We start from the raw sequence: 12,181 nt of genomic DNA on the forward strand, positions 1-12,181 counted from the left end.
ATAATTTTAAGTGTTTCTAATTAAAACACAAATTGACTAGGTATATACAAATTACCAGCGCAGTGTAGAATGAAGACTTTAAAGACCTTTAAAGAGACCACATCAGTTTGCAATGACATGACACTTATTTTCCAGCGTGTTGGAGTGGAGAAAACCGGAATTCTCTCTGAAAGACTGCTCTGAAATTTAGTTTACATCTTAAGCGCTCAAGGATGCTAGTTCTAGGGACAAATAGGTTTATAGTTTGATTACAAGGTCAACATATACTTTGGAAACGACTTTTATGAATCATTTTTCAGTATCTGCTCTCTTATTGGGGTTGGAAAATAGTGACAAACATTACTCCAAAAGAGTAAGGTTTTGTAGGGTATTTTAAATAGAAGGCTTTCAATTGCATGAAAGTCTCATTAGGTAAAAAATCCAACACAGTCACGCTCGTTCAGCTCTTTGGTAAGCAATATAGCCATGAAATATTACACAGGACTCTCCAAACTTGGGGCACTTTCACAAAGTGGTGGGCTTAGCAATATGTATTCATATAGTGTGATGGAATGTCCAATATTTTTAGTCCTTAGATATGTGTCTCTGAATGGTATTTGCTAAATTCTTGCTTTGTTTATCGGAACTTGTGTAAAGAGAAACTCTGGTGCAACTGAGGCATGCAGCAGGGACATTCCATTGATTGATATGCCCATTGCTTGAAGTTATTACGTTTCTGCTACAGTGTAAGAAGCAATAGCATTTATTAATTAGTTTTGACAAGGCTTGTGCAAAATAATTTCCATTTACTTATACTCAAGCAGTCCACTTACATTTATCCACTGATACAACATAAAACAGTTTAGAACTGAGGTTATACCATATTAGTTATAAAATAAATACAAGTGGAACAAGTGAACTGAATTTAATTTCTATTTGTCAACATGGAAATGTAGAATTTATAATTTGGTATAACAGCACACATATAGTAGCAACATAGAATAAAGTCACCCAGGGACCAAGGGTAGATACATCCAAATGAATAAACCTGATTACTGGTTAAAATTTATTTTAATCAGATGAAAATTACAATATATAACCGGTATTTGTTTTTTGGTAAATTGTTGGCAATTTTATATATTTATTTCGGGATGACTTTATAAAGATGATGTTTTCTTCTGGTCCATTGGATTGTCTACAATAAAAAACAGAAGTGAGATTTTATACCAGTCCATGCAATTATGCTTTGTGTTTCTCCTGAACAGCAGATTTAACAGTTGAATGCAGCTGCTAAACGTGATCTGGCACAGGATATTATTGCCACAGTTGGTGGGTAAGCACTAGTTGTACTAGGGTTGTCCGAGGCCGATCGATCATATTAGTAGTGACATACTGTCACTGTGTAAGCCTGAGCAATTTTTAGATACAGCTACTTCAAAGGTGCTCCATCGAGATACATTTGGACAAACATTAATTGAACTATCCCAGTCCCAGGAATGGCAACAACCTTTCAGTGTCTGTTTTTCTGTACCATGACAAGCATTTCTTGAAAAAGTAAGCAATTTGCAGGATTAAATAATTGTTTCTAAAAAGGGTTTCAGGATACTACAGTACTAAGTATAGTAACAGGAATCAGCGAATAGGGATGAAAATGTGCCCTGGCACATTAAGCTGGAAGCCACATGGAAACTCTTATATTAGCCACCTTTTATATTTTTTAATCCAGAAAGCAGCCACAAAGGAAAAGTACTGGGTCAGCAATTGTGGTAGGCATGATGGTTTCATGATGATAACAGCGTGTGCATCATTTTGAAGATACATTAAACATTTTCTATGATAGCTAAAATAATTGTAAAAATGTTATGACCCAAGTGCACCAAAGTGTGTGTGATACTGGTTTATGTTTTAACCTCTATTACGTATGAAGCTCTTACCTTACAGAACAAACAACTTTGCACTTAGAAGCAGGTTGAAGGCCAAAGTTTTGACAAGCAGGAGCCTCATTCCCAGGACAGTGATGGACAACAAGTTAACTCTATCATATGCTGGAAGATAAAAAAAAAAAATAAAAAAAAAAACAATCACAGTTTTCTACTGAATGAACAATGCCCCTTGAAGAATGTCTTGAAGCTAATAGTTTAGGTTAAGGTGTTTTGTACATATTACTAATAAGGAAAATGGATATCTTAGTATTGGTCCAACAGACTATGGATTTTTTTAGTAGTACAAAATACCTTTTATTGTGCCAACACAGAAGAATATTTAGAGTTACATGAGTTTACTGGACCTCAGATGTCTGTTTTTAAGTCCAATTTAAGAAAAGGTGGTCCCTTTTGGAATTGATTCAGTTATTATTAAGATGGCCTCGGTGCCATGAAAGGAAGCAGTGACTGGACAGATTTGGTTAGTCGCTACTAATACAGCTACTACATATTGGTTTAGAATATTTAAGAAAATAGGTTCCACTCAGGAGTTTTCCCAAGGACTGAGCCAGAAACAAAATATATAGATTACAGGAAAGGAGATTTCAGATTAAACAGGTAAATTATGAAATCTATTGACCTTGAAAATGATTTAAAAAAAGGGTAAAGGGAGTAATGCAATGCAGTGGCCATTTTGTGTTATACATCATTTTAAGACATAAGCAATTAATGAACATTTACATTCTCAAGAATAGATATTTTTTATTTCTCTCACTAACCAGGAGCATCCATGCTTGATTGGTTGCACACCCGCTCTACTGAACTCAGTTTATCTTCAGCTTGAGGATCTATATAATAAATTATTAAATAATGCATTAAGATATACAAAACTTGTAACTGGCTGGAAATAAATAGGGTCACACCAAAACACAAAATGTCTGTATCATGCTGTATAACTTTAAGGACAGTAAAATAGCATACCTCCCAAAACTGCCCAATTATCTGGCACTGTCCTGCTATCAAATGTTGCAGGCAGTGGCCGTGCGGGACCCTGACAGCTCCAGGGAGGTGAAAAAGCAATGGTGTTCTCAGTTATTGCATATCAACCCAAATCCAAAAGAGAAGCTAGAAGGGTTTCTGCCAATGCAAAAAATTTAGAATATGTCTGAAAATCTTCCCCTCTCATCTGCGACAGTGATAACCAACAGTACAGTAGGTGTGCAAAAATTATTTTCATGTTTTCCAGTCATACTTTGTCCATCTGGCACCGACCCACTGAGCTTTAGCCCAGTTTACACTATGTCTTTCAGTTTTGGTGCCCCTAACAGAGCGGATAGAGTAGTTTAATGTGAAAACACAGACTGGTTGTAAATGGGTGCATGCTGCTCGAGTGTAAGAGGGTAGCTTGAGACTCCATGTATTCAGCCAGGGCCGCATACGTGTCATCTTGCTTTCCACTCGTGCTTGCTTTCCACATCTTGTTCGTGTGCTATACTCACTGCCAGCCAGGTCCAACCACCTAGATGCAAGCGCTTCCTTCAAGCGGAAAAATTGGACTGCAGCTTCTTCTAAAGCTTTTTCTTACCGTTCTACAGGTAAAGAATATCTACTAAGGTACTTACAAAGAAATTTAATATGCATTCTTTGGTGGGGAGGCTGCATGGGCCAGTAAACTGTACCTTTAGCCAAAAAAGTGTGGGAAAAGAGCTATGATGCTCTTGTACATTTTTTTTTATTCTATCCATTATTCAATACACGGTAAAGCAGTATATGAAGTATGTGTCTACTCAAGGAACTATAATTGATCATTGTGGAGTTTGCAAGTGGTGGTGAACAAAAGATAATAAAGAATGCATACTTGGATAAGTACATTGGAGAAGACAGCATCAATGATAGCACAAATATCGGTATCGTACTTAAAATGTACTTTACTATATCTATTTGAGTATATATAAATGATGTATAGTGAATGAGGTTACTTTATTTACTTATTGGGATAAAATTTGATGGAATCACCGTACCTTCTAGTTTGGAATTAAAGACAAGGTCTGTCACCCATGTACCCTGGTGCTTGGCCTGGCAGTGCACATCCTCTTCTTCCAGTCTTCCCACATTAACTGCATTGTATTTCCCTTTCAGAGACAAACCCGACTTGCCCCACACAGGACCAAAACTCTGCTCTGTGGAATTCATGTAGATCTCTACACCATCCGGATAGAAATCTTTTACTAGGCAGACGGTGGTGGATCCTGCAGTCACAGGCTTCAACACAAAGACAGAGGGTGGAGAGTGGTGTATTCCCACTGGTGCCGGAATTTGTTGTATTATGGGGAAAAAAAATGCAGATTTTTTTACAATTAGAAACAAATTGACTATTTTAAGAACATAAGCAGGCAAAATATAGTTTATAATAAAAATAGTTTTAATATAAAAAACAATACCTATAGAAAATAGTTTACATGATCAGAAACCTATATGGAATTCATACATGTGGGATCCAATCCTGTACATAAGGTCCAGAAAGCTCACTTGATATCAGTAGTACGGTAGTATAAGTCTCAGTAGAATACATGTGAATATGTATGAAATATTTTAAATCTTTTGAAAGGGTACCTCAAACACTGTCAATTATATATGCAAAAAAGGAACTTTAATCTAATGCTACCATATTTTCAAGTGATATAATCGGATTTTAAAAAACTACCACCCTGGGGGCCATGTATAGATTTAGAAATTCTTGGGATGGTTAGATCATGGGGGTGCTGGACACAAATAGAGATGAAAAGATAGTTTTGAGGTAATCTAGTACATGTGCAGTTTATAATATGACAGTTACATTGCTCAGTCTCTTCTCTTAGAAGAAATAAGCAAGTAGAGAATACATAATAAGACATGGTCTTTGGATTCACATTTGATAGCATATTATAAATAAAAACGGGCAAATGGAGATATCAAAGGAAAACATAAATATGGGGATCTGGGAGACCAGACATGGGTATTCTGCTTAGTTGCAAATTGTTTTGAGACCTCAAGGTACTGTGTTTAGATCAAGAAGAGACCCCTGAGGTCTTGTAGATAATGCTATGAATTTTACATTATGATTCTGAAGCCCACTAAACGATTCCTGTAACTTCAAAGAACCCACACTGGCTCTCTTCAACAGGTGCAGCATTCTATAATTCTGTTTAATCTGTCAGTATTAACCAGTGCTTCTTGGCTGTGATAATAACTCTTCGAAATGTAATGTTATTTATGTAAAATATGTAATATAGAAGCAATTTTAGGAAAGTGTTATGTACCCTTTACATGGATTTATATGCGGATTCTGATGGTGTCACTGAATATATGGAGATTGGTCAATAGCCAGACTGCCCTCCTGACTAAACAATTCTATCAAGTGTACTTAATAAAAGTCACGTGCCTTTGAAGGTAGGCAGCAATGAATATCAATGCACCCGAGAAATATGGTTGAAAGTCCCGTAAACCTAGTTATATGACGAACAGTCTGCGGTTGAAGTTGCAATGACCATTGATATTAAAAAGGAAAATCTGCTCAAATAAATTACCCTACCAAGACAGACAGATTTTGCCTTTTCCTTCTCAAACAAAGTTAGAAAATATGTTACTCACCAGGATTCACTAATAGACTGGTCCCAGCTCCAAATGTTAATGCTGCAGTTTCAAGCCCATAGTCACAGTACTATACATGTATCACTAAACTCTACAGTGTAACCCCCACTAGCTGATTATAGCAGGTGCAGGTTTATATTGGTTTTCTAGCAGCATTAACCAAAGCTTAACAGCTGTAACATTACTTTATATACAATGCACTTGATTTCAAATAGTCTAAGACCAAAAAAAATGGGACGAGGTACTTACAGCCCCAAAGAGAGTAGGTGTGAAGGGGCAATCCTGTGCAGCTTTTGTATCCAAAAACACTCCTGCTTATTGTAATGTGCAGATACCCAAATCAGAAAAAAAAACACACAGCACTCAGGCAATGCAGTAGAAAAATTACTTTAATGCATATCTTAACAGTCCCCCTCCCCAAAACAAAAATTCCACAAAATTTTTTTGGGGGGCCTACTGCCCCAATATGCAGTAAAGTAGTTTTTCTACTGCGTTTACTGAGCACAGTCTTTTTTTTTTTTACTTTGGTTTTAGTTAGCTGTAGATTCAAGTGTGTGCTTCATTATGTCCCTTATTTGCATTTTTACATATCTGGGGCCTTGTAGACTTAGATCACTTCATCTAGACATAGTGCAAGTCAATGATGATTCCTCATTAACCATAACATTAACCAACTGACAGTTTTAACTCACTGACTTTGCTATGTGTTACGGAGTGCAAACCTCAGTGTGAGAAGGAAAAACTCTGCAGACGGGGTTGGTGGAAGCCAAAAAAAATAATGTTGCTGCCCCCTTGGCTTAACCCCATGTATCCTGCCCTTGGGGCGAGGCCATGTGAACACATCATACACATGACAAGTCTCCAGTCTTCCTCCTTTAAGAAATGGAGGAGCTGGAGCCTGGCGAACATTTATAGAAAAATAGAAACACAATAATAGTCTAGACCAGACCTGGGCAAAGCACGGCCCGCGGGCCACATCCGGCCCGCTGAATAGCTCGGACCGGCCCGCAAAGAGTGTCCTGGTGACTCACCAATGAGTCCGGTGTCCCCCCCCGCCCCGGTCACTTACCTTAAACTCCTGTGTTGGAAGCGTTTGTCTCGGGTGCCGGCGCTTTACGCTGGGCGCCGGCATATGACGTCAGACGCCGGCGATCAGCAGTGAAGCGCCGGCACCCGAGACAAACGCCTCACGCTTCCAACACAGGAGTTTAAGGTAAGTGACCGGGGCGGGGGGGGGAGATCCTGAGAAGGGGGGGTTAGGGAGTTAGAGGGGAGATACTGAGAAGGGGGGGTTAGGGAGTTAGAGGGGAGATACTGAGAAGGGGGGTTAGGGAGGGAGGTCTTACTGTGTGTGTGTGTCTTACTGTGTTTGTGTGTGTGTATCTTACTGTGTCTGTGTGTGTCTCACTGTGTCTGTGTGTGTCTTACTGTGTCTGTGTGTGTCTCACTGTGTCTGTGTGTGTCTCACTGTGTCTGTGTGTGTCTTACTGTGTCTGTGTGTGTCTTACTGTGTCTGTGTGTGTCTCACTGTGTCTGTGTGTGTCTTACTGTGTCTGTGTGTGTCTTACTGTGTCTGTGTGTGTCTCACTGTGTCTGTGTGTATCTTACTGTGTCTGTGTGTGTCTCACTGTGTCTGTGTGTGTCTTACTGTGTCTGTGTGTGTCTTACTGTGTCTGTGTGTGTCTCACTGTGTCTGTGTGTGTCTTACTGTGTCTGTGTGTGTCTTACTGTGTCTGTGTGTGTCTTACTGCGTGTGTCTTACTGTGTTCATAGCTTATTCAGTTATTGTAATAAATATTTTAGCCCATTTTTTAGCTCAAAATATTTTTTCCTTTTTTTTCTCCTCTAAAATCTAGGTGCGTCTTATCAGCAGGTGCGTCTTATAGAGCGAAAAATACGGTATGCACTCCGAAGCCTTGTTCATTTTGTTCACTTCTGTGCTGTGCTAATAGTTATTCAGGCCTTACTTATTCAAGCACCTCTACCAATGACGTAGGCTTGAATAACTTTATTAAACAGCACATAAGTTAACAAAATGGACAAGGCTTCGGAGTTTGTAGTTTGTAGAGGTCTGGCCCTCTAAAACCATTCCAATTTCTCATGTGGCCCCATGGGAAAATTAATTGCCCACCCCTGGTCTAGACTGTTTATGTGTATCATATATATATATATATATATATATATATATATATATATATATATATATATATATATATATATATATATATATATACATATATATATATATACATATATATATATATATATATACATATACATATATATATAAAATCCAATGATAGTTACCGGCACTCTAGGGACTTCTATAAATAAAGACACGAAACTTCCAATCAGACTGAAACGTTGACCAGAAAATTGGAAGTTTCGTGTCATTATTTATAGAAGTCCCTGGAGTGCCGGTAACTATCATTGGATTTTATATGATTGATTGCTACAGTTATTTGGCACCAGGCAGATAAGCAGTGGTTGGTGTGCAATTGTAACTCTTGGACTTTATATATATATATATATATATATATATATATATATATATATAACACAATAATATGTCCCCTCGTACACGCGCCCCATTGTTTTTCTTGGGTTGCACATACAAACCAGGAGAGTATTTGTCATGATAACCCCTGAGGCTGAGGACACATGGGGAAGATTTGATTTTGGGATGGATTCCTAGGGAGACTCCTACCCTGCCTGCCCAGTCCACTTTTATGTGTAATTCACCATGTGCTCATTGGGGGGCACAGGGTAACCAGAAAACCCTGTCTGGTCTGCCCTAATCAGACTCCCAATGACTAGCCAGCTATGAGGGCTTTACATGGCCAGAAACGCTCCGTACGCCTGACCGGGATCTAGCCGCAAATGGAACTGTGTGGCGGTTATGAACTGCGGAGATGCCCGCCGACAACCGGAACTGCGTCGCTACGGACACCTGTTGTCCCACCATGTCGCTTTTTTGGGGTTACATTATGCTCATGGTGGTTACGGAAAGGGAGCTCATTTGGGAATCCTAGTTTTTGTCAGGACCTGAGTCCATGCAGACAACTGTAATGACCCAGAGCGCCCAAAGATTGTGTTCAGGAGTTACGGTGCAGTACTGGAGTTGGACAGGGCATCTAGCGTTGTGCAGCCACATACCAGCTCCCTGACATAGTATGCTTAGCCCACCACTACGCTAAAAAGTACTCCAATGACAGTGGGTCCTAAAGCTAAAGCCTGCCTACGGAAGTACTATTAAACTGAACATTGAATCTATACACATATCAGAGAGACATACCTGTAGACTGCAGACTAAGACAAACAGAACACATGGGAGGGGCACACCTTAGAAAGGAAACAGAGCTGAAGCAAAGAGCAACACTGGAGTCAAGGAATCAGAGGTTCGGGACAGAACATACGGAAATCTAGAAATGGACCACAGCAAGACAGGGAAACAAAAGACATGCAGCTCCGCGGCCTGGGTAGAGCGTGACAGATTTATTACCCATCTACAGCCACGGCTATGGAACTCTGGACTGGCAACCACCCAGACCATTCCCAGGGACGTTTCCGATGCTGTCGCTCAGGGTCCCGAGGTCAGATCAAATCACTTTTTGGAACATAACATCCTCGGACCCTGAGCTCTTCATTGGTACCCTACAAATGACACTGTTCCCTCTGGATCACCCAGCTTTTTGTCAGGTAGCCATTGGTGACCATAGAACTGTATGGAGGAACCAGGCAGTCTGGTAGTTAATGGAATTATACTTCTGATCCAATTATGTTGCCTGTATATGTATCTGTGCTCTTCCCAATAAAGTCAGTTCCTGTTTTACCTTGATACGAGTTCTGTCTTGTTATTGGGGTAAGCCTCTGTGCTGTCCTTGTCAGGACATTAAAGCACTGTAACCCTATGTTATAGTGCCACCAAGGCTCCTGAGGAGTGATGTTTCCTGCTCTCTTCAACGCTATTTCCACCTGACGCTTGAAGTTCTGTATTCCTGGTGGCTATGGGCAGAAGGAAGCAACGTCTGGCGGGTGTACCCAGTCGGGGTACAGGACGTCCCTTCATAGTATTGTATTTGTCTTTTTTTTCCCACTGAAAGTAAAGGGATATTTTCACAAATATACTGATACACTGATTTGTTATTAGTAACTGGACATTTAAATAATATATGCTCCCACTCACACTCATTCTCTCACACCCTCCCTCCCTCACTCTCTAGCATTCTCATTCTTGTTCATTCTCATTCACTCTCTATCAAGCTTTCAAAGTGTTTCTTTACCTTCTCTGCCAACCACCTCTGCTTCCTTTATCTTCTCCTTGTTGAGACATAGCAGGTGCAGACAGGGCCGGCATTAGGTATTCAAGTACGTCATTACCCCAGGCTCCTTTTGGACATGCCCTGCACTCAGATTGCACATGTACGACTTAACCAGCACCTAGATTGCAGACATAGGACTTGCCCTGCACCAGATTGTACATGTAAAGACTTCTCCCAGCACTCAGATAAGGAAGTAAGAACTTGGGTTGCACGCAGATTGCACACATAGGACTTGCCCTGCACGCAGATTGCACACATAGAACTTGCCCCAGACTTAACAAAGACATGATCAGTCTTTAATGTTAATGGTAGGTTTATTTGAACAGTGAGAGACAGAATAACAACAAAAAATCCAGAACAATGCATTTAAAATAAGTTATGAATTGATTTGCTTTTTACTGAGTGAAATAAGTATTTATTTAAATTTGATTTGATCCCCTATCAATCAGTAAGATGTCTGGTGTGATGGTAGCCGTCTGAGACTTGTGGGTAGGCCCGGACTGGCCATCGGGCACACCTGGCATTTGCCCGGTGGGCCGGGCTGGAGCAGGGCCGTGGCCGGGCCAGCCAGGGCCGGATTGACTTATGGAGCTGCAGCTCCAGGCCCCTACCCTAAAATAGGCCCAGTCAGGACCGGACTGACTGGGCCTATGCGGTCGTCCTTAACGCAGGGCAAAAGGGGCACCTGCCCCTTAAGCCTGCAGCAACTACGACCGGGCCCGCTACTTACCGGCAGACGCGCACGAGCAGCGTCCCTTCCACGGCCAGGGGGACGCAGGAATCCAACAGAGCCATGTGACGTACGTCACATGACCCTGCTGTGCGTCTGCTTCCCCTGTGCAGATCCGCAGAAGTCTGCGAGCGGCACGTGCATCATCGGTTCAGGTAAGGGGGTGAGGGAGGCTGTATGGTGTATGTGAGATTGAATGAAAGAGTGAATTAATGAGTATTTGTGAAGGAGTGAATGAATGAATGTTTGTGAATGAGTATATGTAAATCAGTATCTGAATGAGGGAATTAATGAGTATCAAAATGAGAGAATTCCTGAGTATCTGAATGAGGGAATTAATGAGTATCAATGTATGAATGAATATCTGAATGAGTGAATGATTATCTGTGAATTAGTGAAACAAGTGAATGAATATGTGTGTGTGTGATAGCATGGATGTGTAAGGGGGGGCAAAGTTGCCACAGGCAGGCTGTTATGGTGGCAAAGTTGCCACAGGCAGGCTGTTTTGGTGGCAAAGTTGCCACAGGCAGGCTGTTTTGGTGGCAAAGTTACCACAGGCAGGCTGTTTTGGTGGCAACGTTGCCACAGGAAGGCTGTTATGGTGGCAAAGTTGCCACAGGCAGGCTGTTATGGTGGCAAAGTTGCCACAGGCAGGCTGTTTTGGTGGCAAAGTTGCCACAGGCAGGCTGTTATGGTGGCAAAGTTGCCACAGGCAGGCTGTTTTGGTGGCAAAGTTGCCACAGGCAGGCTGTTTTGGTTGCCACAGGCAGGCTGTTATGGTGGCAAAGTTGCCACAGGCAGGCTGTTTTGGTGGCAAAGTTGCCACAGGCAGGCTGTTTTGGTGGCAAAGTTGCCACAGGCAGGCTGTTTTGGTGGCAAAGTTGCCACAGGCAGGCTGTTTTGGTGGCAAAGTTGCCACAGGCAGGCTGTTTTGGTGGCAAAGTTGCCACAGGCAGGCTGTTTTGGTGGCAAAGTTGCCACAGGCAGGCTGTTATGGGGGCAAAGATGCCACAGGCAGGCTGAGTGAAACCGTCTGTGGAAACCCTCCGGATGCAGGTGTCAGTGTGGCAAAGCCTGTCCTGGTGTTTGTGAATGGGTGTCAGTGTGGCAGAGCCTGTCCTGTTGTGTGTGTGTTTGGGTGTCGGTGTGGCAGAGCCTGTCCTGGTGTGTGTGTGTCGGTGTGGCAGAGCCTGTTCTGGTGTGTGTGTGTGTGGGGGGGGGGTGATGGTGTGGCAGAGCCTGTCCTGGTGTGTGTTTGTGTATGGGTGTTGGTGTGACAGAGCATGTCCTGTTGTGTGTGTGTTTGGGTGTCGGTGTGACAGAGCCTGTCCTTTTGTGTGTGTGTTTGGGTGTCGGTGTGCCTGTCCAGAGCCTGTCCTGGTGTGTGTGTCTGGGTGTCAGTGTGGCAGAGCCTGTCCTGACGTGTGTGTCTGGGTGTCATTGTGGCAGAGCCTGTCCTGATGTGTGTGTTCGGGTGTCAGTGTGGCAGAGCCTGTCCTAGTGTGTGTGCGTGTGTTTGGGTGTTGGTGTGGCAGAGCCTGTCCTGGTGTGTGTACGAACACAGAAAAGAACCCCAGCACTCCAATCAGCTTCCAATC

The 12,181-nt window shown here is 41.9% G+C and overlaps 1 long non-coding RNA gene across 1 annotated transcript; it reads right to left on the reverse strand.

Annotated features, from left to right (window-relative positions):
• Positions 1 to 900: 900 nt before the first annotated feature.
• On the reverse strand, positions 901 to 2,718 carry LOC128498330 (uncharacterized). The gene is made up of 3 exons (XR_008354567.1): positions 2,681 to 2,718; positions 1,914 to 2,024; positions 901 to 1,174 (listed from the first exon to the last, which is right to left on the reverse strand). It is a non-coding gene; the product is annotated as an uncharacterized LOC128498330 (long non-coding RNA).
• Between the last annotated feature and the right edge of the window lie 9,463 nt (positions 2,719 to 12,181).

This window comes from Spea bombifrons, chromosome 1 (genome assembly GCF_027358695.1).
Source record: "Spea bombifrons isolate aSpeBom1 chromosome 1, aSpeBom1.2.pri, whole genome shotgun sequence".
In the NCBI taxonomy this organism is placed as follows: domain Eukaryota; kingdom Metazoa; phylum Chordata; class Amphibia; order Anura; family Pelobatidae; genus Spea; species Spea bombifrons.